This window comes from Microcebus murinus, chromosome 16 (assembly GCF_040939455.1).
Source record: "Microcebus murinus isolate Inina chromosome 16, M.murinus_Inina_mat1.0, whole genome shotgun sequence".
NCBI classification, from domain to species: domain Eukaryota; kingdom Metazoa; phylum Chordata; class Mammalia; order Primates; family Cheirogaleidae; genus Microcebus; species Microcebus murinus.
Window position 1 is genome coordinate 55,663,893 of NC_134119.1, and position 25,414 is coordinate 55,689,306.

Here is a 25,414-nt window from a genome sequence, read left to right on the forward strand (position 1 = left end):
ACATCACACCTCCTGGTTGCCCCGCTCTGAGACAAGGAGCCGGGCTTCGCATTCCCACAGCAGCCAGTCGTGGGCTGAGGACACCTGGGGCGTTGGGAACTCCCTGGCTTCTCCTTGGTTTAACATCTGGAGCTGCTTGGGAATCGTGCCGCCACACACGCCCGAGTGCAGGTGTCTTCTGCACAGACTGCGGGCCTGGCTCTTCTGAATGCCGCTAGCTCGCCACCCACCCACGGGTGAACCTGGTCAGGGTACTTTCTCTCAGGGGCAGACTGTGATCCGGGCGGGCTACCGGTGTCTCTGTTTGCTCCTTTCTTTCTTCCATTTCGGGAAAGGCTTCCTTACTGGGTGTGGAAATCTCCTATGCCTTTCCTCGCCTATTCTGTCAGCTTTCAAATTCTCTTTCGGTTGCCACCCTCACAGATGGATTAGGAAACTCTTTGCGGTGCACTCATTAGTGAAATGACCTCAATGACGCTGGAATCCAATATCTAATCGCCGATTTTTAGCGAGTCCACACGCCAGGGTGGTTGGGGTCCAATGCAGCCCCGGCCAGGCCCAGGCCCCTTGGACTGGGCCACAGGAGGACACAGAGGAGGGTCCCGGCCCCCACGGTAGCGGTGCGGGCAGTTCTCAAAGGGCTTGGGTGTTTTCCAGAGGGAGGAGATGGAGGGGACTGATTTCTTCAGCGCCCCACAAACCACGCCACCCCACCCCACCCATGGGACACGTCGAGAGAGAGAGAGAGAGAGAGAGAGAGAGAGAGAGAGAGAGAGAGAGAGAGAGAGAGAGAGAGAGAGAGAGACACGCCCCATACACTCGCTCCCCTCCCCCGTGCGCTGTGCCCCAGCCCTGGCCCGGGGGAATAGGCGGCCGCCGGGCCACAGGGTGGGGGGCGCAGCTGAAAGGGGTTGTGGGGGAGGGCGGCCCCCGGCTGGGGTCAAAGGGCGAGCGCCCCGCCCGCCCGTGCGCAGTCAGCGGCCGCGGCGCGCTGGGGGTGGGGGGCGGGGAGGTGAAGGAGGCCAGGCGAGGAGAGGAGGGGGGCTGGAAGGGCTCCACCTTGGCGGGTCCAGCCGTGGAGGCGCATCTTGTGTGAGTGTGAGTGAGTGAGTGAGTGTGAGTGTGAGTGTGTGTGTATAGAGAGACAGCCCCCAACCCCGGCCCGCCGCTCCCTGCCCGCCCCGCCTGTCACCCCCGTCCCTCGGAGCCCGCCGGACCCGGCCGGCGAACTCAACAGAACTCAACAGGCCCGGCCCGGCGCGGGGCCTGGGGCGGGAGGAGGCGGCGGGGAAGCGCAGAGAGGCTCGGCTTCTTGAGCGGGGCAGGGGCGCCCTCCGCCGTCCACGGCCACACCACCCCGAACGCGCCCGATCCCGTCTGGTCTCGGAAGCTAAGCAGGGTGGGGCCTGGTTAGAACTTGGATGGGAGACCGCCCGGGAATCCCGGGTGCCGTAGGCTTCTTCTTCTTTTTTTTTTTTTTTTGCCTCTGGTTCTGTCCCGTTTCTGGGAGTGCGGGGGCGGCCCGGGGTGGGGGTGACCCCCACCCTCAGCGCCCGCCGCGGTGCCTGGCGCCCCAGCCCGCACCGTGGGGCCTCCTCTTGTCCCGAGCCGCGACACCGCCGCCACGCGGCAGCATGCGTGGCTTCTGGACTGTCAGGTCTCAGACCAAAGGTCTGCTCTGTGGGAACCGACACACGCTGGAGGAAACCTTGAGAGTCTGAGAGGGGAGGGAGTTCCAGAAGAAGGCCAGGATGTCATTTTGAGGGAGTATGTGACCAGAACTCGTCCCGTTGCTTTTGGGGTTCTATGGGCTACACGTAGGAATCTTTGGTGGTGGCACCTGATGTTGGGGGATCCGGAGTCACACCCAGACCTGCTCCACAGGCCTCCTTTTACTTTTCTCTTCGGATTCATTTTTTTTTTTTTTTTTTTTTTTGAGACAGAGTCTCGGTTTGTTGCCCAGGCTAGAGTGAGTGCCGTGGCGTCAGCCTAGCTCACAGCAACTTCAAACTCCTGGGCTCGAGTGATCCTTCTGCCTCAGCCTCCCGGGTAGCTGGGACTGCAGGCATGCGCCACCATGCCCCGCTAATTCTTTATATATATATCAGTTGGCCAATTAATTTCTTTCTATTTATAGTAGAGACGGGGTCTCGCTCTTGCTCAGGCTGGTTTTGAACTCCTGACCTTGAGCAATCCGCCCGCCTCGGCCTCCCAAGAGCTAGGATTACAGGCGTGAGCCACAGCGCCCGGCCGGATTCATTATTTTTAAAAAGTGTCTCTTATCTCTATTATTGCATTTTCTTTCCTCTCTCTTTTCAAGCAGATGATGGGAGTCCAAGTATTAAGGTGACATGTGTTGCCCGTGCCCCCCTCCCCCCCCCGTGTTCTTATTCATTTACCTCTCATGTTGTTCCAGCATATTGTGGGGGCACCAATGTTAAGGTCGGGTGCGTTGCCCTCTCCCAGCCTCCCCCCTCGGGTCAGAGCTTCAAGTGCGCCCATCCCCCAGTCGGTGCGCACCCACCCCATTCCTAATGGATGTGTATGCCCATCCCCTCCCCCCACCCGCCCGACACCCACCCGAAGAAGGTGATTCCTCTGTGTCCACTTAGGTGTCCATCGGTTCGTACCCATTTGCTGGTGAGCGCGAGCACGTGGTGCTCGTGTGTCCATTCTTGGGATACTTGGCTTACTGGAACGGGTTCCAGCTCTGGCCAGGAGAACCACGAGAGGTGCCCCCTCACCGCTGCTCCTCATAGCCGAATAGCACTCCGTGGTGTCCACGCGCCACATTTTATTTACCCACTCGTGGGTCGATGGGCACTCGGGTCGCTTCCAGGTCTTTGCGATTGTGACTTGTGCCCTGACTCTAACCCTAACCCTTACCCAGCCCGTCCCCTCCACGGCCCCTGCCTGACTGACTCCTTCCCGTCCTCTGCCCCTGCCTGACACGCTCCTCCCCGCCCGGGCCGTCACCGTCCTCGGCCCCTGCCTGACGGGGCTCCTCCGTCGCCTGGGCCTTCCAAGGGCTTGGTGTGGACGCTGGTTCCAGGACGCCCTCCCAGGAACCCGGTAGCAGGGCGGCCGCAGCGTCTCGCGCAACCCAACCGTCCGCCGGCTGGCCGCCGTCGCTAAGTGGCCTGCGGGGGACGTGCTCCCGCTGTGCCGTGGGGGCCCAGCCTGGTGTCTTCTCTGAGGCCCCGCGGCTGCCGCTCCCGCAAGGGGATAGCCGCGGAGGTGGGGACCGCCTCCTCATGGGGACGTACACCCAGCTCTCCACGTCGGATTCCGGGGCTCTCTGTCCTGCCAGAAGGCCCAGCTGGCCTGCGGGTCCTTAGAGTGGCAAAAACATCCGAAAACTGAGATTGAGGGTCCGGTGGGTGTCTGCACTTTTGTGCTGGGCACCCCAGGGAGGCCCGGGGGCTGGCTGGACAACGCGGTCTGCTGGGCTGGGGGGGGCGGTTTGGAGGAGCAACTGATGCCCTTTGCACTTTGGGTAGCAAGTGTCTGAGGTGTCTCTGGGCCCTGTGCCATGTGGGGGCGGGGGCGGGGGCGGGGTGGGAGGAGGAGGAGGAGGAGGAGGAGGAGGAGGAGGAGGAGGAGGAGGAGGTGGGAAGGGCCGTGGCCTGCAGTCGTGTTCCCCGGGGTGGCACAGCATGTGGCTTCTTCCACAGGCTGCTTGGCCTGGGCTCCCTGCACCTGGGCCTTTGGAGGACCGGCCCTGTGCTTGCCAACACTTCCTGCAGGGACCCAGAGCTGGGAGGTGGCATCTCTCAGCCCTGGGTCGGGCAGAGCCCCAGCGGGCCATGCCCACAACCTCTCTCAGCACGGGTCCCCCAGAAGGCTCCTTTGGGACCAGGATTCTCTTGCGGGTGACTCTTTAAGGTCTGGCCCCTGGATGGAGGGGCACCAGGAGTAGAGGAGCAGGAAGGGGAAGGGGGTGGCCATGCGAGGGGACACTTTCAGGCCAAGTCCCAGCTTCAGCCTGATCCTCCTGGGAACCCCGGGGTGGACATCACACCTCCTGGTTGCCCCGCTCTGAGACAAGGAGCCGGGCTTCGCATTCCCACAGCAGCCAGTCGTGGGCTGAGGACACCTGGGGCGTTGGGAACTCCCTGGCTTCTCCTTGGTTTAACATCTGGAGCTGCTTGGGAATCGTGCCGCCACACACGCCCGAGCGCAGGTGTCTTCTGCACAGACTGCGGGCCTGGCTCTTCTGAATGCCGCTAGCTCGCCACCCACCCACGGGTGAACCTGGTCAGGGTACTTTCTCTCAGGGGCAGACTGTGATCCGGGCGGGCTACCGGTGTCTCTGTTTGCTCCTTTCTTTCTTCCATTTCGGGAAAGGCTTCCTTACTGGGTGTGGAAATCTCCTATGCCTTTCCTCGCCTATTCTGTCAGCTTTCAAATTCTCTTTCGGTTGCCACCCTCACAGATGGATTAGGAAACTCTTTGCGGTGCACTCATTAGTGAAATGACCTCAATGACGCTGGAATCCAATATCTAATCGCCGATTTTTAGCGAGTCCACACGCCAGGGTGGTTGGGGTCCAATGCAGCCCCGGCCAGGCCCAGGCCCCTTGGACTGGGCCACAGGAGGACACAGAGGAGGGTCCCGGCCCCCACGGTAGCGGTGCGGGCAGTTCTCAAAGGGCTTGGGTGTTTTCCAGAGGGAGGAGATGGAGGGGACTGATTTCTTCAGCGCCCCACAAACCACGCCACCCCACCCCACCCATGGGACACGTCGAGAGAGAGAGAGAGAGAGAGAGAGAGAGAGAGAGAGAGAGAGAGAGAGAGAGAGAGAGAGAGAGAGAGAGAGAGAGAGAGAGAGACACACGCCCCATACACTCGCTCCCCTCCCCCGTGCGCTGTGCCCCAGCCCTGGCCCGGGGGAATAGGCGGCCGCCGGGCCACAGGGTGGGGGGCGCAGCTGAAAGGGGTTGTGGGGGAGGGCGGCCCCCGGCTGGGGTCAAAGGGCGAGCGCCCCGCCCGCCCGTGCGCAGTCAGCGGCCGCGGCGCGCTGGGGGTGGGGGGCGGGGAGGTGAAGGAGGCCAGGCGAGGAGAGGAGGGGGGCTGGAAGGGCTCCACCTTGGCGGGTCCAGCCGTGGAGGCGCATCTTGTGTGAGTGTGAGTGAGTGAGTGAGTGTGAGTGTGAGTGTGTGTGTATAGAGAGACAGCCCCCAACCCCGGCCCGCCGCTCCCTGCCCGCCCCGCCTGTCACCCCCGTCCCTCGGAGCCCGCCGGACCCGGCCGGCGAACTCAACAGAACTCAACAGGCCCGGCCCGGCGCGGGGCCTGGGGCGGGAGGAGGCGGCGGGGAAGCGCAGAGAGGCTCGGCTTCTTGAGCGGGGCAGGGGCGCCCTCCGCCGTCCACGGCCACACCACCCCGAACGCGCCCGATCCCGTCTGGTCTCGGAAGCTAAGCAGGGTGGGGCCTGGTTAGAACTTGGATGGGAGACCGCCCGGGAATCCCGGGTGCCGTAGGCTTCTTCTTCTTTTTTTTTTTTTTTTGCCTCTGGTTCTGTCCCGTTTCTGGGAGTGCGGGGGCGGCCCGGGGTGGGGGTGACCCCCACCCTCAGCGCCCGCCGCGGTGCCTGGCGCCCCAGCCCGCACCGTGGGGCCTCCTCTTGTCCCGAGCCGCGACACCGCCGCCACGCGGCAGCATGCGTGGCTTCTGGACTGTCAGGTCTCAGACCAAAGGTCTGCTCTGTGGGAACCGACACACGCTGGAGGAAACCTTGAGAGTCTGAGAGGGGAGGGAGTTCCAGAAGAAGGCCAGGATGTCATTTTGAGGGAGTATGTGACCAGAACTCGTCCCGTTGCTTTTGGGGTTCTATGGGCTACACGTAGGAATCTTTGGTGGTGGCACCTGATGTTGGGGGATCCGGAGTCACACCCAGACCTGCTCCACAGGCCTCCTTTTACTTTTCTCTTCGGATTCATTTTTTTTTTTTTTTTTTTTTTTGAGACAGAGTCTCGGTTTGTTGCCCAGGCTAGAGTGAGTGCCGTGGCGTCAGCCTAGCTCACAGCAACTTCAAACTCCTGGGCTCGAGTGATCCTTCTGCCTCAGCCTCCCGGGTAGCTGGGACTGCAGGCATGCGCCACCATGCCCCGCTAATTCTTTATATATATATCAGTTGGCCAATTAATTTCTTTCTATTTATAGTAGAGACGGGGTCTCGCTCTTGCTCAGGCTGGTTTTGAACTCCTGACCTTGAGCAATCCGCCCGCCTCGGCCTCCCAAGAGCTAGGATTACAGGCGTGAGCCACAGCGCCCGGCCGGATTCATTATTTTTAAAAAGTGTCTCTTATCTCTATTATTGCATTTTCTTTCCTCTCTCTTTTCAAGCAGATGATGGGAGTCCAAGTATTAAGGTGACATGTGTTGCCCGTGCCCCCCTCCCCCCCCGTGTTCTTATTCATTTACCTCTCATGTTGTTCCAGCATATTGTGGGGGCACCAATGTTAAGGTCGGGTGCGTTGCCCTCTCCCAGCCTCCCCCCTCGGGTCAGAGCTTCAAGTGCGCCCATCCCCCAGTCGGTGCGCACCCACCCCATTCCTAATGGATGTGTATGCCCATCCCCACCCCCCACCCGCCCGACACCCACCCGAAGAAGGTGATTCCTCTGTGTCCACTTAGGTGTCCATCGGTTCGTACCCATTTGCTGGTGAGCGCGAGCACGTGGTGCTCGTGTGTCCATTCTTGGGATACTTGGCTTACTGGAACGGGTTCCAGCTCTGGCCAGGAGAACCACGAGAGGTGCCCCCTCACCGCTGCTCCTCATAGCCGAATAGCACTCCGTGGTGTCCACGCGCCACATTTTATTTACCCACTCGTGGGTCGATGGGCACTCGGGTCGCTTCCAGGTCTTTGCGATTGTGACTTGTGCCCTGACTCTAACCCTAACCCTTACCCAGCCCGTCCCCTCCACGGCCCCTGCCTGACTGACTCCTTCCCGTCCTCTGCCCCTGCCTGACACGCTCCTCCCCGCCCGGGCCGTCACCGTCCTCGGCCCCTGCCTGACGGGGCTCCTCCGTCGCCTGGGCCTTCCAAGGGCTTGGTGTGGACGCTGGTTCCAGGACGCCCTCCCAGGAACCCGGTAGCAGGGCGGCCGCAGCGTCTCGCGCAACCCAACCGTCCGCCGGCTGGCCGCCGTCGCTAAGTGGCCTGCGGGGGACGTGCTCCCGCTGTGCCGTGGGGGCCCAGCCTGGTGTCTTCTCTGAGGCCCCGCGGCTGCCGCTCCCCGCAAGGGGATAGCCGCGGAGGTGGGGACCGCCTCCTCATGGGGACGTACACCCAGCTCTCCACGTCGGATTCCGGGGCTCTCTGTCCTGCCAGAAGGCCCAGCTGGCCTGCGGGTCCTTAGAGTGGCAAAAACATCCGAAAACTGAGATTGAGGGTCCGGTGGGTGTCTGCACTTTTGTGCTGGGCACCCCAGGGAGGCCCGGGGGCTGGCTGGACAACGCGGTCTGCTGGGCTGGGGGGGGCGGTTTGGAGGAGCAACTGATGCCCTTTGCACTTTGGGTAGCAAGTGTCTGAGGTGTCTCTGGGCCCTGTGCCATGTGGGGGCGGGGGCGGGGGCGGGGTGGGAGGAGGAGGAGGAGGAGGAGGAGGAGGAGGAGGTGGGAAGGGCCGTGGCCTGCAGTCGTGTTCCCCGGGGTGGCACAGCATGTGGCTTCTTCCACAGGCTGCTTGGCCTGGGCTCCCTGCACCTGGGCCTTTGGAGGACTGGCCCTGTGCTTGCCAACACTTCCTGCAGGGACCCAGAGCTGGGAGGTTGCATCTCTCAGCCCTGGGTCGGGCAGAGCCCCAGCGGGCCATGCCCACAACCTCTCTCAGCACGGGTCCCCCAGAAGGCTCCTTTGGGACCAGGATTCTCTTGCGGGTGACTCTTTAAGGTCTGGCCCCTGGATGGAGGGGCACCAGGAGTAGAGGAGCAGGAAGGGGAAGGGGGTGGCCATGCGAGGGGACACTTTCAGGCCAAGTCCCAGCTTCAGCCTGATCCTCCTGGGAACCCCGGGGTGGACATCACACCTCCTGGTTGCCCCGCTCTGAGACAAGGAGCCGGGCTTCGCATTCCCACAGCAGCCAGTCGTGGGCTGAGGACACCTGGGGCGTTGGGAACTCCCTGGCTTCTCCTTGGTTTAACATCTGGAGCTGCTTGGGAATCGTGCCGCCACACACGCCCGAGTGCAGGTGTCTTCTGCACAGACTGCGGGCCTGGCTCTTCTGAATGCCGCTAGCTCGCCACCCACCCACGGGTGAACCTGGTCAGGGTACTTTCTCTCAGGGGCAGACTGTGATCCGGGCGGGCTACCGGTGTCTCTGTTTGCTCCTTTCTTTCTTCCATTTCGGGAAAGGCTTCCTTACTGGGTGTGGAAATCTCCTATGCCTTTCCTCGCCTATTCTGTCAGCTTTCAAATTCTCTTTCGGTTGCCACCCTCACAGATGGATTAGGAAACTCTTTGCGGTGCACTCATTAGTGAAATGACCTCAATGACGCTGGAATCCAATATCTAATCGCCGATTTTTAGCGAGTCCACACGCCAGGGTGGTTGGGGTCCAATGCAGCCCCGGCCAGGCCCAGGCCCCTTGGACTGGGCCACAGGAGGACACAGAGGAGGGTCCCGGCCCCCACGGTAGCGGTGCGGGCAGTTCTCAAAGGGCTTGGGTGTTTTCCAGAGGGAGGAGATGGAGGGGACTGATTTCTTCAGCGCCCCACAAACCACGCCACCCCACCCCACCCATGGGACACGTCGAGAGAGAGAGAGAGAGAGAGAGAGAGAGAGAGAGAGAGAGAGAGAGAGAGAGAGAGAGAGAGAGACACACACGCCCCATACACTCGCTCCCCTCCCCCGTGCGCTGTGCCCCAGCCCTGGCCCGGGGGAATAGGCGGCCGCCGGGCCACAGGGTGGGGGGCGCAGCTGAAAGGGGTTGTGGGGGAGGGCGGCCCCCGGCTGGGGTCAAAGGGCGAGCGCCCCGCCCGCCCGTGCGCAGTCAGCGGCCGCGGCGCGCTGGGGGTGGGGGGCGGGGAGGTGAAGGAGGCCAGGCGAGGAGAGGAGGGGGGCTGGAAGGGCTCCACCTTGGCGGGTCCAGCCGTGGAGGCGCATCTTGTGTGAGTGTGAGTGAGTGAGTGAGTGTGAGTGTGAGTGTGTGTGTATAGAGAGACAGCCCCCAACCCCGGCCCGCCGCTCCCTGCCCGCCCCGCCTGTCACCCCCGTCCCTCGGAGCCCGCCGGACCCGGCCGGCGAACTCAACAGAACTCAACAGGCCCGGCCCGGCGCGGGGCCTGGGGCGGGAGGAGGCGGCGGGGAAGCGCAGAGAGGCTCGGCTTCTTGAGCGGGGCAGGGGCGCCCTCCGCCGTCCACGGCCACACCACCCCGAACGCGCCCGATCCCGTCTGGTCTCGGAAGCTAAGCAGGGTGGGGCCTGGTTAGAACTTGGATGGGAGACCGCCCGGGAATCCCGGGTGCCGTAGGCTTCTTCTTCTTTTTTTTTTTTTTTTTTGCCTCTGGTTCTGTCCCGTTTCTGGGAGTGCGGGGGCGGCCCGGGGTGGGGGTGACCCCCACCCTCAGCGCCCGCCGCGGTGCCTGGCGCCCCAGCCCGCACCGTGGGGCCTCCTCTTGTCCCGAGCCGCGACACCGCCGCCACGCGGCAGCATGCGTGGCTTCTGGACTGTCAGGTCTCAGACCAAAGGTCTGCTCTGTGGGAACCGACACACGCTGGAGGAAACCTTGAGAGTCTGAGAGGGGAGGGAGTTCCAGAAGAAGGCCAGGATGTCATTTTGAGGGAGTATGTGACCAGAACTCGTCCCGTTGCTTTTGGGGTTCTATGGGCTACACGTAGGAATCTTTGGTGGTGGCACCTGATGTTGGGGGATCCGGAGTCACACCCAGACCTGCTCCACAGGCCTCCTTTTACTTTTCTCTTCGGATTCATTTTTTTTTTTTTTTTTTTTTTTTGAGACAGAGTCTCGGTTTGTTGCCCAGGCTAGAGTGAGTGCCGTGGCGTCAGCCTAGCTCACAGCAACTTCAAACTCCTGGGCTCGAGTGATCCTTCTGCCTCAGCCTCCCGGGTAGCTGGGACTGCAGGCATGTGCCACCATGCCCCGCTAATTCTTTATATATATATCAGTTGGCCAATTAATTTCTTTCTATTTATAGTAGAGACGGGGTCTCGCTCTTGCTCAGGCTGGTTTTGAACTCCTGACCTTGAGCAATCCGCCCGCCTCGGCCTCCCAAGAGCTAGGATTACAGGCGTGAGCCACAGTGCCCGGCCGGATTCATTATTTTTAAAAAGTGTCTCTTATCTCTATTATTGCATTTTCTTTTCTCTCTCTTTTCAAGCAGATGATGGGAGTCCAAGTATTAAGGTGACATGTGTTGCCCGTGCCCCCCTCCCCCCCCCGTGTTCTTATTCATTTACCTCTCATGTTGTTCCAGCATATTGTGGGGGCACCAATGTTAAGGTCGGGTGCGTTGCCCTCTCCCAGCCTCCCCCCTCGGGTCAGAGCTTCAAGTGCGCCCATCCCCCAGTCGGTGCGCACCCACCCCATTCCTAATGGATGTGTATGCCCATCCCCTCCCCCCACCCGCCCGACACCCACCCGAAGAAGGTGATTCCTCTGTGTCCACTTAGGTGTCCATCGGTTCGTACCCATTTGCTGGTGAGCGCGAGCACGTGGTGCTCGTGTGTCCATTCTTGGGATACTTGGCTTACTGGAACGGGTTCCAGCTCTGGCCAGGAGAACCACGAGAGGTGCCCCCTCACCGCTGCTCCTCATAGCCGAATAGCACTCCGTGGTGTCCACGTGCCACATTTTATTTACCCACTCGTGGGTCGATGGGCACTCGGGTCGCTTCCAGGTCTTTGCGATTGTGACTTGTGCCCTGACTCTAACCCTAACCCTTACCCAGCCCGTCCCCTCCACGGCCCCTGCCTGACTGACTCCTTCCCGTCCTCTGCCCCTGCCTGACACGCTCCTCCCCGCCCGGGCCGTCACCGTCCTCGGCCCCTGCCTGACGGGGCTCCTCCGTCGCCTGGGCCTTCCAAGGGCTTGGTGTGGACGCTGGTTCCAGGACGCCCTCCCAGGAACCCGGTAGCAGGGCGGCCGCAGCGTCTCGCGCAACCCAACCGTCCGCCGGCTGGCCGCCGTCGCTAAGTGGCCTGCGGGGGACGTGCTCCCGCTGTGCCGTGGGGGCCCAGCCTGGTGTCTTCTCTGAGGCCCCGCGGCTGCCGCTCCCCGCAAGGGGATAGCCGCGGAGGTGGGGACCGCCTCCTCATGGGGACGTACACCCAGCTCTCCACGTCGGATTCCGGGGCTCTCTGTCCTGCCAGAAGGCCCAGCTGGCCTGCGGGTCCTTAGAGTGGCAAAAACATCCGAAAACTGAGATTGAGGGTCCGGTGGGTGTCTGCACTTTTGTGCTGGGCACCCCAGGGAGGCCCGGGGGCTGGCTGGACAACGCGGTCTGCTGGGCTGGGGGGGGCGGTTTGGAGGAGCAACTGATGCCCTTTGCACTTTGGGTAGCAAGTGTCTGAGGTGTCTCTGGGCCCTGTGCCATGTGGGGGCGGGGGCGGGGGCGGGGTGGGAGGAGGAGGAGGAGGAGGAGGAGGAGGAGGTGGGAAGGGCCGTGGCCTGCAGTCGTGTTCCCCGGGGTGGCACAGCATGTGGCTTCTTCCACAGGCTGCTTGGCCTGGGCTCCCTGCACCTGGGCCTTTGGAGGACTGGCCCTGTGCTTGCCAACACTTCCTGCAGGGACCCAGAGCTGGGAGGTTGCATCTCTCAGCCCTGGGTCGGGCAGAGCCCCAGCGGGCCATGCCCACAACCTCTCTCAGCACGGGTCCCCCAGAAGGCTCCTTTGGGACCAGGATTCTCTTGCGGGTGACTCTTTAAGGTCTGGCCCCTGGATGGAGGGGCACCAGGAGTAGAGGAGCAGGAAGGGGAAGGGGGTGGCCATGCGAGGGGACACTTTCAGGCCAAGTCCCAGCTTCAGCCTGATCCTCCTGGGAACCCCGGGGTGGACATCACACCTCCTGGTTGCCCCGCTCTGAGACAAGGAGCCGGGCTTCGCATTCCCACAGCAGCCAGTCGTGGGCTGAGGACACCTGGGGCGTTGGGAACTCCCTGGCTTCTCCTTGGTTTAACATCTGGAGCTGCTTGGGAATCGTGCCGCCACACACGCCCGAGTGCAGGTGTCTTCTGCACAGACTGCGGGCCTGGCTCTTCTGAATGCCGCTAGCTCGCCACCCACCCACGGGTGAACCTGGTCAGGGTACTTTCTCTCAGGGGCAGACTGTGATCCGGGCGGGCTACCGGTGTCTCTGTTTGCTCCTTTCTTTCTTCCATTTCGGGAAAGGCTTCCTTACTGGGTGTGGAAATCTCCTATGCCTTTCCTCGCCTATTCTGTCAGCTTTCAAATTCTCTTTCGGTTGCCACCCTCACAGATGGATTAGGAAACTCTTTGCGGTGCACTCATTAGTGAAATGACCTCAATGACGCTGGAATCCAATATCTAATCGCCGATTTTTAGCGAGTCCACACGCCAGGGTGGTTGGGGTCCAATGCAGCCCCGGCCAGGCCCAGGCCCCTTGGACTGGGCCACAGGAGGACACAGAGGAGGGTCCCGGCCCCCACGGTAGCGGTGCGGGCAGTTCTCAAAGGGCTTGGGTGTTTTCCAGAGGGAGGAGATGGAGGGGACTGATTTCTTCAGCGCCCCACAAACCACGCCACCCCACCGCACCCATGGGACACGTCGAGAGAGAGAGAGAGAGAGAGAGAGAGAGAGAGAGAGAGAGAGAGAGAGAGAGAGAGAGAGAGAGAGAGAGAGAGAGACACACGCCCCATACACTCGCTCCCCTCCCCCGTGCGCTGTGCCCCAGCCCTGGCCCGGGGGAATAGGCGGCCGCCGGGCCACAGGGTGGGGGGCGCAGCTGAAAGGGGTTGTGGGGGAGGGCGGCCCCCGGCTGGGGTCAAAGGGCGAGCGCCCCGCCCGCCCGTGCGCAGTCAGCGGCCGCGGCGCGCTGGGGGTGGGGGGCGGGGAGGTGAAGGAGGCCAGGCGAGGAGAGGAGGGGGGCTGGAAGGGCTCCACCTTGGCGGGTCCAGCCGTGGAGGCGCATCTTGTGTGAGTGTGAGTGAGTGAGTGAGTGTGAGTGTGAGTGTGTGTGTATAGAGAGACAGCCCCCAACCCCGGCCCGCCGCTCCCTGCCCGCCCCGCCTGTCACCCCCGTCCCTCGGAGCCCGCCGGACCCGGCCGGCGAACTCAACAGAACTCAACAGGCCCGGCCCGGCGCGGGGCCTGGGGCGGGAGGAGGCGGCGGGGAAGCGCAGAGAGGCTCGGCTTCTTGAGCGGGGCAGGGGCGCCCTCCGCCGTCCACGGCCACACCACCCCGAACGCGCCCGATCCCGTCTGGTCTCGGAAGCTAAGCAGGGTGGGGCCTGGTTAGAACTTGGATGGGAGACCGCCCGGGAATCCCGGGTGCCGTAGGCTTCTTCTTCTTTTTTTTTTTTTTTTTTTGCCTCTGGTTCTGTCCCGTTTCTGGGAGTGCGGGGGCGGCCCGGGGTGGGGGTGACCCCCACCCTCAGCGCCCGCCGCGGTGCCTGGCGCCCCAGCCCGCACCGTGGGGCCTCCTCTTGTCCCGAGCCGCGACACCGCCGCCACGCGGCAGCATGCGTGGCTTCTGGACTGTCAGGTCTCAGACCAAAGGTCTGCTCTGTGGGAACCGACACACGCTGGAGGAAACCTTGAGAGTCTGAGAGGGGAGGGAGTTCCAGAAGAAGGCCAGGATGTCATTTTGAGGGAGTATGTGACCAGAACTCGTCCCGTTGCTTTTGGGGTTCTATGGGCTACACGTAGGAATCTTTGGTGGTGGCACCTGATGTTGGGGGATCCGGAGTCACACCCAGACCTGCTCCACAGGCCTCCTTTTACTTTTCTCTTCGGATTCATTTTTTTTTTTTTTTTTTTTTTTGAGACAGAGTCTCGGTTTGTTGCCCAGGCTAGAGTGAGTGCCGTGGCGTCAGCCTAGCTCACAGCAACTTCAAACTCCTGGGCTCGAGTGATCCTTCTGCCTCAGCCTCCCGGGTAGCTGGGACTGCAGGCATGCGCCACCATGCCCCGCTAATTCTTTATATATATATCAGTTGGCCAATTAATTTCTTTCTATTTATAGTAGAGACGGAGTCTCGCTCTTGCTCAGGCTGGTTTTGAACTCCTGACCTTGAGCAATCCGCCCGCCTCGGCCTCCCAAGAGCTAGGATTACAGGCGTGAGCCACAGCGCCCGGCCGGATTCATTATTTTTAAAAAGTGTCTCTTATCTCTATTATTGCATTTTCTTTCCTCTCTCTTTTCAAGCAGATGATGGGAGTCCAAGTATTAAGGTGACATGTGTTGCCCGTGCCCCCCTCCCCCCCCCCGTGTTCTTATTCATTTACCTCTCATGTTGTTCCAGCATATTGTGGGGGCACCAATGTTAAGGTCGGGTGCGTTGCCCTCTCCCAGCCTCCCCCCTCGGGTCAGAGCTTCAAGTGCGCCCATCCCCCAGTCGGTGCGCACCCACCCCATTCCTAATGGATGTGTATGCCCATCCCCTCCCCCCACCCGCCCGACACCCACCCGAAGAAGGTGATTCCTCTGTGTCCACTTAGGTGTCCATCGGTTCGTACCCATTTGCTGGTGAGCGCGAGCACGTGGTGCTCGTGTGTCCATTCTTGGGATACTTGGCTTACTGGAACGGGTTCCAGCTCTGGCCAGGAGAACCACGAGAGGTGCCCCCTCACCGCTGCTCCTCATAGCCGAATAGCACTCCGTGGTGTCCACGCGCCACATTTTATTTACCCACTCGTGGGTCGATGGGCACTCGGGTCGCTTCCAGGTCTTTGCGATTGTGACTTGTGCCCTGACTCTAACCCTAACCCTTACCCAGCCCGTCCCCTCCACGGCCCCTGCCTGACTGACTCCTTCCCGTCCTCTGCCCCTGCCTGACACGCTCCTCCCCGCCCGGGCCGTCACCGTCCTCGGCCCCTGCCTGACGGGGCTCCTCCGTCGCCTGGGCCTTCCAAGGGCTTGGTGTGGACGCTGGTTCCAGGACGCCCTCCCAGGAACCCGGTAGCAGGGCGGCCGCAGCGTCTCGCGCAACCCAACCGTCCGCCGGCTGGCCGCCGTCGCTAAGTGGCCTGCGGGGGACGTGCTCCCGCTGTGCCGTGGGGGCCCAGCCTGGTGTCTTCTCTGAGGCCCCGCGGCTGCCGCTCCCGCAAGGGGATAGCCGCGGAGGTGGGGACCGCCTCCTCATGGGGACGTACACCCAGCTCTCCACGTCGGATTCCGGGGCTCTCTGTCCTGCCAGAAGGCCCAGCTGGCCTGCGGGTCCTTAGAGTGGCAAAAACATCCGAAAACTGAGATTGAGGGTCCGGTGGGTGTCTGCACTTTTGTGCTGGGCACCCCAGGGAGGCCCGGGGGCTGGCTGGACAACGCGGTCTGCTGGGCTGGGGGGGGCGGTTTGGAGGAGCAACTGATGCCCTTTGCACTTTGGGTAGCAAGTGTCTGAGGTGTCTCTGGGCCCTGTGCCATGTGGGGGCGGGGGCGGGGGCGGGGTGGGAGGAGGAGGAGGAGGAGGAGGAGGAGGAGGAGGAGGAGGAGGAGGAGGAGGTGGGAAGGGCCGTGGCCTGCAGTCGTGTTCCCCGGGGTGGCACAGCATGTGGCTTCTTCCACAGGCTGCTTGGCCTGGGCTCCCTGCACCTGGGCCTTTGGAGGACCGGCCCTGTGCTTGCCAACACTTCCTGCAGGGACCCAGAGCTGGGAGGTGGCATCTCTCAGCCCTGGGTCGGGCAGAGCCCCAGCGGGCCATGCCCACAACCTCTCTCAGCACGGGTCCCCCAGAAGGCTCCTTTGGGACCAGGATTCTCTTGCGGGTGACTCTTTAAGGTCTGGCCCCTGGATGGAGGGGCACCAGGAGTAGAGGAGCAGGAAGGGGAAGGGGGTGGCCATGCGAGGGGACACTTTCAGGCCAAGTCCCAGCTTCAGCCTGATCCTCCTGGGAACCCCGGGGTGGACATCACACCTCCTGGTTGCCCCGCTCTGAGACAAGGAGCCGGGCTTCGCATTCCCACAGCAGCCAGTCGTGGGCTGAGGACACCTGGGGCGTTGGGAACTCCCTGGCTTCTCCTTGGTTTAACATCTGGAGCTGCTTGGGAATCGTGCCGCCACACACGCCCGAGCGCAGGTGTCTTCTGCACAGACTGCGGGCCTGGCTCTTCTGAATGCCGCTAGCTCGCCACCCACCCACGGGTGAACCTGGTCAGGGTACTTTCTCTCAGGGGCAGACTGTGATCCGGGCGGGCTACCGGTGTCTCTGTTTGCTCCTTTCTTTCTTCCATTTCGGGAAAGGCTTCCTTACTGGGTGTGGAAATCTCCTATGCCTTTCCTCGCCTATTCTGTCAGCTTTCAAATTCTCTTTCGGTTGCCACCCTCACAGATGGATTAGGAAACTCTTTGCGGTGCACTCATTAGTGAAATGACCTCAATGACGCTGGAATCCAATATCTAATCGCCGATTTTTAGCGAGTCCACACGCCAGGGTGGTTGGGGTCCAATGCAGCCCCGGCCAGGCCCAGGCCCCTTGGACTGGGCCACAGGAGGACACAGAGGAGGGTCCCGGCCCCCACGGTAGCGGTGCGGGCAGTTCTCAAAGGGCTTGGGTGTTTTCCAGAGGGAGGAGATGGAGGGGACTGATTTCTTCAGCGCCCCACAAACCACGCCACCCCACCCCACCCATGGGACACGTCGAGAGAGAGAGAGAGAGAGAGAGAGAGAGAGAGAGAGAGAGAGAGAGAGAGAGAGAGAGAGAGAGAGACACGCCCCATACACTCGCTCCCCTCCCCCGTGCGCTGTGCCCCAGCCCTGGCCCGGGGGAATAGGCGGCCGCCGGGCCACAGGGTGGGGGGCGCAGCTGAAAGGGGTTGTGGGGGAGGGCGGCCCCCGGCTGGGGTCAAAGGGCGAGCGCCCCGCCCGCCCGTGCGCAGTCAGCGGCCGCGGCGCGCTGGGGGTGGGGGGCGGGGAGGTGAAGGAGGCCAGGCGAGGAGAGGAGGGGGGCTGGAAGGGCTCCACCTTGGCGGGTCCAGCCGTGGAGGCGCATCTTGTGTGAGTGTGAGTGAGTGAGTGAGTGTGAGTGTGAGTGTGTGTGTATAGAGAGACAGCCCCCAACCCCGGCCCGCCGCTCCCTGCCCGCCCCGCCTGTCACCCCCGTCCCTCGGAGCCCGCCGGACCCGGCCGGCGAACTCAACAGAACTCAACAGTCCCGGCCCGGCGCGGGGCCTGGGGCGGGAGGAGGCGGCGGGGAAGCGCAGAGAGGCTCGGCTTCTTGAGCGGGGCAGGGGCGCCCTCCGCCGTCCACGGCCACACCACCCCGAACGCGCCCGATCCCGTCTGGTCTCGGAAGCTAAGCAGGGTGGGGCCTGGTTAGAACTTGGATGGGAGACCGCCCGGGAATCCCGGGTGCCGTAGGCTTCTTCTTCTTTTTTTTTTTTTTTTTGCCTCTGGTTCTGTCCCGTTTCTGGGAGTGCGGGGGCGGCCCGGGGTGGGGGTGACCCCCACCCTCAGCGCCCGCCGCGGTGCCTGGCGCCCCAGCCCGCACCGTGGGGCCTCCTCTTGTCCCGAGCCGCGACACCGCCGCCACGCGGCAGCATGCGTGGCTTCTGGACTGTCAGGTCTCAGACCAAAGGTCTGCTCTGTGGGAACCGACACACGCTGGAGGAAACCTTGAGAGTCTGAGAGGGGAGGGAGTTCCAGAAGAAGGCCAGGATGTCATTTTGAGGGAGTATGTGACCAGAACTCGTCCCGTTGCTTTTGGGGTTCTATGGGCTACACGTAGGAATCTTTGGTGGTGGCACCTGATGTTGGGGGATCCGGAGTCACACCCAGACCTGCTCCACAGGCCTCCTTTTACTTTTCTCTTCGGATTCATTTTTTTTTTTTTTTTTTTTTTTTTTGAGACAGAGTCTCGGTTTGTTGCCCAGGCTAGAGTGAGTGCCGTGGCGTCAGCCTAGCTCACAGCAACTTCAAACTCCTGGGCTCGAGTGATCCTTCTGCCTCAGCCTCCCGGGTAGCTGGGACTGCAGGCATGCGCCACCATGCCCCGCTAATTCTTTATATATATATCAGTTGGCCAATTAATTTCTTTCTATTTATAGTAGAGACGGAGTCTCGCTCTTGCTCAGGCTGGTTTTGAACTCCTGACCTTGAGCAATCCGCCCGCCTCGGCCTCCCAAGAGCTAGGATTACAGGCGTGAGCCACAGCGCCCGGCCGGATTCATTATTTTTAAAAAGTGTCTCTTATCTCTATTATTGCATTTTCTTTCCTCTCTCTTTTCAAGCAGATGATGGGAGTCCAAGTATTAAGGTGACATGTGTTGCCCGTGCCCCCCTCCCCCCCCCCGTGTTCTTATTCATTTACCTCTCATGTTGTTCCAGCATATTGTGGGGGCACCAATGTTAAGGTCGGGTGCGTTGCCCTCTCCCAGCCTCCCCCCTCGGGTCAGAGCTTCAAGTGCGCCCATCCCCCAGTCGGTGCGCACCCACCCCATTCCTAATGGATGTGTATGCCCATCCCCTCCCCCCACCCGCCCGACACCCACCCGAAGAAGGTGATTCCTCTGTGTCCACTTAGGTGTCCATCGGTTCGTACCCATTTGCTGGTGAGCGCGAGCACGTGGTGCTCGTGTGTCCATTCTTGGGATACTTGGCTTACTGGAACGGGTTCCAGCTCTGGCCAGGAGAACCACGAGAGGTGCCCCCTCACCGCTGCTCCTCATAGCCGAATAGCACTCCGTGGTGTCCACGTGCCACATTTTATTTACCCACTCGTGGGTCGATGGGCACTCGGGTCGCTTCCAGGTCTTTGCGATTGTGACTTGTGCCCTGACTCTAACCCTAACCCTTACCCAGCCCGTCCCCTCCACGGCCCCTGCCTGACTGACTCCTTCCCGTCCTCTGCCCCTGCCTGACACGCTCCTCCCCGCCCGGGCCGTCACCGTCCTCGGCCCCTGCCTGACGGGGCTCCTCCGTCGCCTGGGCCTTCCAAGGGCTTGGTGTGGACGCTGGTTCCAGGACGCCCTCCCAGGAACCCGGTAGCAGGGCGGCCGCAGCGTCTCCCGCAACCCAACCGTACGCCGGCTGGCCGCCGTCGCTAAGTGGCCTGCGGGGGACGTGCTCCCGCTGTGCCGTGGGGGCCCAGCCTGGTGTCTTCTCTGAGGCCCCGCGGCTGCCGCTCCCCGCAAGGGGATAGCCGCGGAGGTGGGGACCGCCTCCTCATGGGGACGTACACCCAGCTCTCCACGTCGGATTCCGGGGCTCTCTGTCCTGCCAGAAGGCCCAGCTGGCCTGCGGGTCCTTAGAGTGGCAAAAACATCCGAAAACTGAGATTGAGGGTCCGGTGGGTGTCTGCACTTTTGTGCTGGGCACCCCAGGGAGGCCCGGGGGCTGGCTGGACAACGCGGTCTGCTGGGCTGGGGGGGGCGGTTTGGAGGAGCAACTGATGCCCTTTGCACTTTGGGTAGCAAGTGTCTGAGGTGTCTCTGGGCCCTGTGCCATGTGGGGGCGGGGGCGGGGGCGGGGTGGGAGGAGGAGGAGGAGGAGGAGGAGGAGGAGGAGGAGGAGGAGGAGGAGGTGGGAAGGGCCGTGGCCTGCAGTCGTGTTCCCCGGGGTGGCACAGCATGTGGCTTCTTCCACAGGCTGCTTGGCCTGGGCTCCCTGCACCTGGGCCTTTGGAGGACCGGCCCTGTGCTTGCCAACACTTCCTGCAGGGACCCAGAGCTGGGAGGTGGCATCTCTCAGCCCTGGGTCGGGCAGAGCCCCAGCGGGCCATGCCCACAACCTCTCTCAGCACGGGTCCCCCAGAAGGCTCCTTTGGGACCAGGATTCTCTTGCGGGTGACTCTTTAAGGTCTGGCCCCTGGATGGAGGGGCACCAGGAGTAGAGGAGCAGGAAGGGGAAGGGGGTGGCCATGCGAGGGGACACTTTCAGGCCAAGTCCCAGCTTCAGCCTGATCCTCCTGGGAACCCCGGGGTGGACATCACACCTCCTGGTTGCCCCGCTCTGAGACAAGGAGCCGGGCTTCGCATTCCCACAGCAGCCAGTCGTGGGCTGAGGACACCTGGGGCGTTGGGAACTCCCTGGCTTCTCCTTGGTTTAACATCTGGAGCTGCTTGGGAATCGTGCCGCCACACACGCCCGAGTGCAGGTGTCTTCTGCACAGACTGCGGGCCTGGCTCTTCTGAATGCCGCTAGCTCGCCACCCACCCACGGGTGAACCTGGTCAGGGTACTTTCTCTCAGGGGCAGACTGTGATCCGGGTGGGCTACCGGTGTCTCTGTTTGCTCCTTTCTTTCTTCCATTTCGGGAAAGGCTTCCTTACTGGGTGTGGAAATCTCCTATGCCTTTCCTCGCCTATTCTGTCAGCTTTCAAATTCTCTTTCGGTTGCCACCCTCACAGATGGATTAGGAAACTCTTTGCGGTGCACTCATTAGTGAAATGACCTCAATGACGCTGGAATCCAATATCTAATCGCCGATTTTTAGCGAGTCCACACGCCAGGGTGGTTGGGGTCCAATGCAGCCCCGGCCAGGCCCAGGCCCCTTGGACTGGGCCACAGGAGGACACAGAGGAGGGTCCCGGCCCCCACGGTAGCGGTGCGGGCAGTTCTCAAAGGGCTTGGGTGTTTTCCAGAGGGAGGAGATGGAGGGGACTGATTTCTTCAGCGCCCCACAAACCACGCCACCCCACCCCACCCATGGGACACGTCGAGAGAGAGAGAGAGAGAGAGAGAGAGAGAGAGAGAGAGAGAGAGAGAGAGAGAGAGAGAGAGAGAGAGACACGCCCCATACACTCGCTCCCCTCCCCCGTGCGCTGTGCCCCAGCCCTGGCCCGGGGGAATAGGCGGCCGCCGGGCCACAGGGTGGGGGGCGCAGCTGAAAGGGGTTGTGGGGGAGGGCGGCCCCCGGCTGGGGTCAAAGGGCGAGCGCCCCGCCCGCCCGTGCGCAGTCAGCGGCCGCGGCGCGCTGGGGGTGGGGGGCGGGGAGGTGAAGGAGGCCAGGCGAGGAGAGGAGGGGGGCTGGAAGGGCTCCACCTTGGCGGGTCCAGCCGTGGAGGCGCATCTTGTGTGAGTGTGAGTGAGTGAGTGAGTGTGAGTGTGAGTGTGTGTGTATAGAGAGACAGCCCCCAACCCCGGCCCGCCGCTCCCTGCCCGCCCCGCCTGTCACCCCCGTCCCTCGGAGCCCGCCGGACCCGGCCGGCGAACTCAACAGAACTCAACAGTCCCGGCCCGGCGCGGGGCCTGGGGCGGGAGGAGGCGGCGGGGAAGCGCAGAGAGGCTCGGCTTCTTGAGCGGGGCAGGGGCGCCCTCCGCCGTCCACGGCCACACCACCCCGAACGCGCCCGATCCCGTCTGGTCTCGGAAGCTAAGCAGGGTGGGGCCTGGTTAGAACTTGGATGGGAGACCGCCCGGGAATCCCGGGTGCCGTAGGCTTCTTCTTCTTTTTTTTTTTTTTTTTGCCTCTGGTTCTGTCCCGTTTCTGGGAGTGCGGGGGCGGCCCGGGGTGGGGGTGACCCCCACCCTCAGCGCCCGCCGCGGTGCCTGGCGCCCCAGCCCGCACCGTGGGGCCTCCTCTTGTCCCGAGCCGCGACACCGCCGCCACGCGGCAGCATGCGTGGCTTCTGGACTGTCAGGTCTCAGACCAAAGGTCTGCTCTGTGGGAACCGACACACGCTGGAGGAAACCTTGAGAGTCTGAGAGGGGAGGGAGTTCCAGAAGAAGGCCAGGATGTCATTTTGAGGGAGTATGTGACCAGAACTCGTCCCGTTGCTTTTGGGGTTCTATGGGCTACACGTAGGAATCTTTGGTGGTGGCACCTGATGTTGGGGGATCCGGAGTCACACCCAGACCTGCTCCACAGGCCTCCTTTTACTTTTCTCTTCGGATTCATTTTTTTTTTTTTTTTTTTTTTTTTGAGACAGAGTCTCGGTTTGTTGCCCAGGCTAGAGTGAGTGCCGTGGCGTCAGCCTAGCTCACAGCAACTTCAAACTCCTGGGCTCGAGTGATCCTTCTGCCTCAGCCTCCCGGGTAGCTGGGACTGCAGGCATGCGCCACCATGCCCCGCTAATTCTTTATATATATATCAGTTGGCCAATTAATTTCTTTCTATTTATAGTAGAGACGGAGTCTCGCTCTTGCTCAGGCTGGTTTTGAACTCCTGACCTTGAGCAATCCGCCCGCCTCGGCCTCCCAAGAGCTAGGATTACAGGCGTGAGCCACAGCGCCCGGCCGGATTCATTATTTTTAAAAAGTGTCTCTTATCTCTATTATTGCATTTTCTTTCCTCTCTCTTTTCAAGCAGATGATGGGAGTCCAAGTATTAAGGTGACATGTGTTGCCCGTGCCCCCCTCCCCCCCCCCGTGTTCTTATTCATTTACCTCTCATGTTGTTCCAGCATATTGTGGGGGCACCAATGTTAAGGTCGGGTGCGTTGCCCTCTCCCAGCCTCCCCCCTCGGGTCAGAGCTTCAAGTGCGCCCATCCCCCAGTCGGTGCGCACCCACCCCATTCCTAATGGATGTGTATGCCCATCCCCTCCCCCCACCCGCCCGACACCCACCCGAAGAAGGTGATTCCTCTGTGTCCACTTAGGTGTCCATCGGTTCGTACCCATTTGCTGGTGAGCGCGAGCACGTGGTGCTCGTGTGTCCATTCTTGGGATACTTGGCTTACTGGAACGGGTTCCAGCTCTGGCCAGGAGAACCACGAGAGGTGCCCCCTCACCGCTGCTCCTCATAGCCGAATAGCACTCCGTGGTGTCCACGTGCCACATTTTATTTACCCACTCGTGGGTCGATGGGCACTCGGGTCGCTTCCAGGTCTTTGCGATTGTGACTTGTGCCCTGACTCTAACCCTAACCCTTACCCAGCCCGTCCCCTCCACGGCCCCTGCCTGACTGACTCCTTCCCGTCCTCTGCCCCTGCCTGACACGCTCCTCCCCGCCCGGGCCGTCACCGTCCTCGGCCCCTGCCTGACGGGGCTCCTCCGTCGCCTGGGCCTTCCAAGGGCTTGGTGTGGACGCTGGTTCCAGGACGCCCTCCCAGGAACCCGGTAGCAGGGCGGCCGCAGCGTCTCCCGCAACCCAACCGTACGCCGGCTGGCCGCCGTCGCTAAGTGGCCTGCGGGGGACGTGCTCCCGCTGTGCCGTGGGGGCCCAGCCTGGTGTCTTCTCTGAGGCCCCGCGGCTGCCGCTCCCCGCAAGGGGATAGCCGCGGAGGTGGGGACCGCCTCCTCATGGGGACGTACACCCAGCTCTCCACGTCGGATTCCGGGGCTCTCTGTCCTGCCAGAAGGCCCAGCTGGCCTGCGGGTCCTTAGAGTGGCAAAAACATCCGAAAACTGAGATTGAGGGTCCGGTGGGTGTCTGCACTTTTGTGCTGGGCACCCCAGGGAGGCCCGGGGGCTGGCTGGACAACGCGGTCTGCTGGGCTGGGGGGGGCGGTTTGGAGGAGCAACTGATGCCCTTTGCACTTTGGGTAGCAAGTGTCTGAGGTGTCTCTGGGCCCTGTGCCATGTGGGGGCGGGGGCGGGGGCGGGGTGGGAGGAGGAGGAGGAGGAGGAGGAGGAGGAGGAGGAGGAGGAGGAGGAGGTGGGAAGGGCCGTGGCCTGCAGTCGTGTTCCCCGGGGTGGCACAGCATGTGGCTTCTTCCACAGGCTGCTTGGCCTGGGCTCCCTGCACCTGGGCCTTTGGAGGACCGGCCCTGTGCTTGCCAACACTTCCTGCAGGGACCCAGAGCTGGGAGGTGGCATCTCTCAGCCCTGGGTCGGGCAGAGCCCCAGCGGGCCATGCCCACAACCTCTCTCAGCACGGGTCCCCCAGAAGGCTCCTTTGGGACCAGGATTCTCTTGCGGGTGACTCTTTAAGGTCTGGCCCCTGGATGGAGGGGCACCAGGAGTAGAGGAGCAGGAAGGGGAAGGGGGTGGCCATGCGAGGGGACACTTTCAGGCCAAGTCCCAGCTTCAGCCTGATCCTCCTGGGAACCCCGGGGTGGACATCACACCTCCTGGTTGCCCCGCTCTGAGACAAGGAGCCGGGCTTCGCATTCCCACAGCAGCCAGTCGTGGGCTGAGGACACCTGGGGCGTTGGGAACTCCCTGGCTTCTCCTTGGTTTAACATCTGGAGCTGCTTGGGAATCGTGCCGCCACACACGCCCGAGTGCAGGTGTCTTCTGCACAGACTGCGGGCCTGGCTCTTCTGAATGCCGCTAGCTCGCCACCCACCCACGGGTGAACCTGGTCAGGGTACTTTCTCTCAGGGGCAGACTGTGATCCGGGTGGGCTACCGGTGTCTCTGTTTGCTCCTTTCTTTCTTCCATTTCGGGAAAGGCTTCCTTACTGGGTGTGGAAATCTCCTATGCCTTTCCTCGCCTATTCTGTCAGCTTTCAAATTCTCTTTCGGTTGCCACCCTCACAGATGGATTAGGAAACTCTTTGCGGTGCACTCATTAGTGAAATGACCTCAATGACGCTGGAATCCAATATCTAATCGCCGATTTTTAGCGAGTCCACACGCCAGGGTGGTTGGGGTCCAATGCAGCCCCGGCCAGGCCCAGGCCCCTTGGACTGGGCCACAGGAGGACACAGAGGAGGGTCCCGGCCCCCACGGTAGCGGTGCGGGCAGTTCTCAAAGGGCTTGGGTGTTTTCCAGAGGGAGGAGATGGAGGGGACTGATTTCTTCAGCGCCCCACAAACCACGCCACCCCACCCCACCCATGGGACACGTCGAGAGAGAGAGAGAGAGAGAGAGAGAGAGAGAGAGAGAGAGAGAGAGAGAGAGAGAGAGAGAGAGAGAGACACGCCCCATACACTCGCTCCCCTCCCCCGTGCGCTGTGCCCCAGCCCTGGCCCGGGGGAATAGGCGGCCGCCGGGCCACAGGGTGGGGGGCGCAGCTGAAAGGGGTTGTGGGGGAGGGCGGCCCCCGGCTGGGGTCAAAGGGCGAGCGCCCCGCCCGCCCGTGCGCAGTCAGCGGCCGCGGCGCGCTGGGGGTGGGGGGCGGGGAGGTGAAGGAGGCCAGGCGAGGAGAGGAGGGGGGCTGGAAGGGCTCCACCTTGGCGGGTCCAGCCGTGGAGGCGCATCTTGTGTGAGTGTGAGTGAGTGAGTGAGTGTGAGTGTGAGTGTGTGTGTATAGAGAGACAGCCCCCAACCCCGGCCCGCCGCTCCCTGCCCGCCCCGCCTGTCACCCCCGTCCCTCGGAGCCCGCCGGACCCGGCCGGCGAACTCAACAGAACTCAACAGTCCCGGCCCGGCGCGGGGCCTGGGGCGGGAGGAGGCGGCGGGGAAGCGCAGAGAGGCTCGGCTTCTTGAGCGGGGCAGGGGCGCCCTCCGCC

The 25,414-nt window shown here is 62.5% G+C and overlaps 6 pseudogenes; all 6 read left to right on the forward strand.

The window, feature by feature from the left end:
* Window positions 1–1,339: 1,339 nt before the first annotated feature.
* LOC142861283 (uncharacterized) lies at window positions 1,340–1,458 on the forward strand (annotated as a pseudogene).
* Window positions 1,459–5,367: 3,909 nt separating this feature from the next.
* On the forward strand, window positions 5,368–5,486 carry LOC142861285 (uncharacterized; annotated as a pseudogene).
* A 3,876-nt stretch (window positions 5,487–9,362) lies between these two features.
* LOC142861286 (uncharacterized) lies at window positions 9,363–9,481 on the forward strand (annotated as a pseudogene).
* A 3,887-nt stretch (window positions 9,482–13,368) lies between these two features.
* On the forward strand, window positions 13,369–13,487 carry LOC142861287 (uncharacterized; annotated as a pseudogene).
* Window positions 13,488–17,383: 3,896 nt separating this feature from the next.
* Window positions 17,384–17,502, forward strand: LOC142861288 (uncharacterized; annotated as a pseudogene).
* A 3,897-nt stretch (window positions 17,503–21,399) lies between these two features.
* Window positions 21,400–21,518, forward strand: LOC142861289 (uncharacterized; annotated as a pseudogene).
* Window positions 21,519–25,414: the final 3,896 nt, after the last annotated feature.